The following is a 4,640-nucleotide window of genomic DNA, read 5'->3' on the forward strand; positions in this document are numbered from 1 at the left end:
ATTTACATTTTACTCAAAAATGTACTCATAAAGAGAGAAATCAGACAAACTGAACATTTGAAAGTGGTCTCTCAATTTTTGCCAGAGCTGTATTTAAAATGCCCAGTCCACATAAAAATTCACAGCATTTTTATGAAAACACAGTATATATCCGGTATCCCATATAAATGGCCACTTTGAGGGATACCATACCACACATCCTCCATGTCTCTTCAGACACCACCACTAGATCACCAGGGTGAACATGTTCCGTGATGCAACAGCCACATTATTTATTGCAAAGAGGTGTTTGTTGTCTCAGCAGAGTTCACCTATCGTTTCTTGTTTCTCCCCCCTCCCAATGAGGAGTCCAAATAAATAAAAGATTATAGGGTTGTACAGGAAGAGCAAATAGATAGTTGTGGTATGGCAGTGCACCCTGCCAACAATAGAGTAATTTTGTTTTAATTTCCAGCATTAAGGCTATGTGCCCACATTGCGTTTAAATCCGGACACTGAAAACCGGACTCCTTCCCAGAAATCGCGCATTTTTTTCAGCGCGATTTTACCGCGATTATGTTCGCGATTTTGCCGCGATTTTCGCGTGCGATATTCAAGCACTTTCCAAGCGATTTGAAGCATCGCTTGGAATGTGATTGACAGGTTGGTCACACTCGTCAAACATAGTGTTTGACAAGTGTGACCAGGTTTTTACTATTGAGGCTGCCTATGCGGCATCAATAGTAAAAGAAAGAATGTAAAAAATAATAAAAAAATCGGGGTATATTTACCTTCCGACGCTTAACGCATAGCCACATGCGGGAAGTAAGCGATTCTCATGCATTCCTATGGGTGCGGAATCGTGGCAATTCTTTGCGATTCTGCACAAAAGAATGAGCATGCTGCGATTTTTTCCGCGATGCGATTCCACCGCGGAAAAAAGCGCAGCATTAGCACAGCATGTGCGGAATGCCATAGGAATGCATGGGGTGCGTTCTGTACAAGATTTTTAAACATTTTCGCAGCGTTTTCGCGCCGAAAATCGTGGCAAAAACGCTTAAAAATCGCATCGTGGGCACACAGCCTTAATAACATTTTTTAAATTCAGAAGAAATTGATAGAAAACCACAATATGCATCCTCCCAGCTTTCCTCTGTACACATCTCTGTATTTATATCATTATTAATGTGATCTATTTCCCTTCAGCATTTCTGTGTCTTTAGATCACAGATATTGCCCTGTGGCTGAAGCATTTTGTGATAAGTATTGACTATGATTGAACAGTTCTGGATGACATTTTTAGAGTGTGAAAAATTAATTAGGCATAAAACATTTATTTGTCTAGAACACAGTTGGTGGACACTTAGAAACCCCCCATTTACTAAAATATGAAGGTCTTGAGATACATTTGTAGGAATACAGATATTAAACCTACAAAACAACAAAGATTATCTTTTAAGTAGAAACAGATTATTGAAGAAATTTAAAAAAGTTATACTACATTTATTTAGCCTCCCTTGGCAGAACAGTAGAACCATAATCGTGCTGTATCACAATACCAGAGCAAGGTGAAAATGGAAATCCTTGATGCAATAACGCAATTGCCCCACAATGAATGTGAATTGTGAATCTCTTTTATTACAGTCTCCAAGTTGTTTTGGTGTCATCATAGCTTAATCTTAAATGCAGGTGGTCGGATGACAGCTGATGACCCTGAGTAAACAGTGCTTTTAAGATAGTATCAGGATCAACTTCAAGTGGAGGATTTTAAGCCACACTGGAAAAGGAGGAGGTTGTGTTTCTTCTAGATTCACCTTCCTCCTTTCATGGGGTGTCACTTAATCTTAAAAGTATGGGCTGGTCTGATGTTATCACACTACCATTCAAGGGAAGATTGAAGTTCATTGGTTGTCCATCTAGGTATCTGGTGTTGTATTTTTTGTAGGCACCAACTGCATCTAACTTTCTTACAAACACAACCTCGACAACCCCGTACCTCAACAAGCAGATGCACTTTAAGGCACCGAATACACAGAAAAGCTCCACGATATCTTCCTCTGTGACTCTTGGATCCAAATTATTGATGGTCATTTTTTGGCCTTCTAAAGGGCTAAAGACAGACTCTTTTGGAGTGGGCCCTACTGATGAACTGGACTCCTTTGTGACAAGTGTCCTTGATACGTTGGTTAGAGCCTTTGTGTGCATTAAAGGTGTCAAAGTCTTGTGCTGACTAGACATGGGAGCTGTGTATGCCTCATTCTGTACCATTTTAGTAAGAGGTAAAGTTTGATCAATAAAAAATGAATTTTCAGACATTCATTGCCTTTTTTGCACATTGTTAGGAGCTGTGAGCTTCATCTTCTTGGTGGGGATGTGGGAAAGTTCCAAGTCATCATCAATGCCATCATCATCCATAGCTTGTAAAGAGGAAATCTGTTGTTTCCTGGGGTCTTGGTTTTCTAAGTTTATTGGCATTCCTTTAACAGTGTTTATTACACTGAAACAAATAGTTTTCGGGTGTGAAATTTGGATATTCTTGGTAATGCAATATGTATGGCTGAAGATTAAGAACCTTGTGCCAGGGGTGTGCTGATAGTTACAGCTGATGCACTCCTCTTTAAAGTTAGATTTTTACGAGCATACGTCAGTTTGTTTGGTTTTCCTCCAACACTGTTCTGCTGCTTTCTAGAAATAAGAATCTCGCAAGCATCTTGCACTTCACCTTTTATACGGACACGTGAGTCTTTGGCAACCTATTTATCATGGGCATCTTTTATGCCGAGCCTCAGACACGCATCTGTTACACCTATCTTCTGACTGGCATCATACAAATTCTGGTATTTGGTGGTGGGTAAATGACTAATCATTGTAGACTGGATACTGGATCTCATACCTCCCTTAGCCCCCTGTAATTAATCCTGTACTTTCCCATTCCTGCTGTCACCATGCCCCTTTTCCTGATCACTTCATCCAACGACTCATCCACCATATTTATACTAACAACCTGCACTTTCCCAGAAGCTGTGTAGGAAACCATGCTATTGTTTTCAGGGGTGTTTTTGATGCCCATAAAAAGAAAGATTACACACTATGTTGATGTGTACCCCCCAGGGGGAAAGGTTTGTCAGCCTGTCGAGGTAGCTATTTTGGGAGTTGCTAGCAACACTGGAATAATTTGGACATCACTGGCTCAACCGTGAAGGGTTACTTCAAGGTTGAGCCAGTGATGTCCAAATTATTCCAGTGTTGCTAGCAACTCAAATGACCACACGGAGACTGGGGTCTCTGTACGGGAGGATCGAGGCAGATCACTAAGCCCCTTTATTTTAGTCACATCTTTTATAATCTTTTGCTTAATTATGCAAGGTTCTCAAGTACCAATAGCATCATTTCACTTTATAAGCCAATAATATTGCAAGAAAACCAGAAACTACATATATGTCTGTATCCAAATAGAAAATAGTATAATGGCATATTCTTCAGACTTTTACACTCCTGCCTCCCTTATGTTTGTACCTGATGAGAACAGTCTGGTTTCATGACAGCCCATGCCAATTATAAAAATTTATCTTACAGCAACAAAAATGGAGAAACGAAACCTTCAGAGAATGGATAAAATGAAACTTCAACTCTGATTTTAGTATTAACCCTTCACATCCCCCCAGATACATTTTTTTAACACATATGCAGCATCAGAGGTGCTATCCCAAGCTAACAGCTTGAGGGGTACTGGTCTTCACATGACTGATGCTGTGTTATCAGTCATGGCTGTCGCGGCGCACCCGTCCCCCCTGTATACTGCAGTTCACGAATAACAATTTTTGATGACGTTGGTGGGGATCTTTTGTAGGTAGGCATGTGCTTGGCTTCAACATCTTCATCAAGTAGCCTTTTGAGATCGGTGCAGAGAAGAGCAGGAGCAACGACGCCTTTGGTATCATCATTAGCTGGCTTAGTGTAGAATTTCCTAATACATACAGAAATACACCAAAGAACAAGTTTTAGTATCACATATACAACAAGAATACAGGCAGCAATGTGTAGCAAGCTTTGTAAGATCCCAGCTACCCAGCCCCCAATTCCCTTAAACCAATTGGCTGGATTGAGAAAAGAGAAGGTGTCTGACCACCAACTGTCCTTAGTACGATCATTATCTTTATTGTATTGATCTCTGAGTCATTGAATATCTTCTAACTTTAACTGTTATGCATTATTGTTACTGCCACACTGTTGGCCTATGCATTGAATGCAAGGCCTGCCTTGCCACAAAGTTACACGCACCCCAATAAAACTTGGAAATACTGTCCTCGATGGCCACGTGAAATCAAAGTTGCTCTTTTTTCCAATTGGTACTGCCACACTGTTAGCCTATGCATTGAATGCAAGGCCTGCCCTGCCACAAAGTTACACGCTCCCCAGTAACACTTGTATCAGATGTCCTGGATGGCCACATGAAACCAAAATTCCCTGTCATGATCCAGACCGAGCTTTTCCTGTTTATACTTTTCCCATTCTGGTCATTCAGGGGTTAACTTTTCCCTAAGCCTCATTCTGGTGTCAGGTCAGCTATTTCTCTGTGCTGCTTCCTGCAGTGCAGAGAATGCATAGTGTCAGTTATATTTCCTGCCTAGGGCTTGTGTAGCTGACTCTTGAGAACCCCT

The 4,640-nt window shown here is 40.9% G+C and overlaps 1 pseudogene; it reads right to left on the bottom strand.

Moving 5' to 3' along the window:
* Nucleotides 1-1,645: 1,645 nt before the first annotated feature.
* LOC141096811 (polymerase delta-interacting protein 3 pseudogene) lies at nt 1,646-2,870 on the bottom strand (annotated as a pseudogene).
* Nucleotides 2,871-4,640: the final 1,770 nt, after the last annotated feature.

The sequence above is a fragment of the Dendrobates tinctorius genome, unplaced genomic scaffold, assembly GCF_039654945.1.
Source record: "Dendrobates tinctorius isolate UK_male_01 unplaced genomic scaffold, ASM3965494v1 ptg000079l, whole genome shotgun sequence".
Taxonomy (NCBI): domain Eukaryota; kingdom Metazoa; phylum Chordata; class Amphibia; order Anura; family Dendrobatidae; genus Dendrobates; species Dendrobates tinctorius.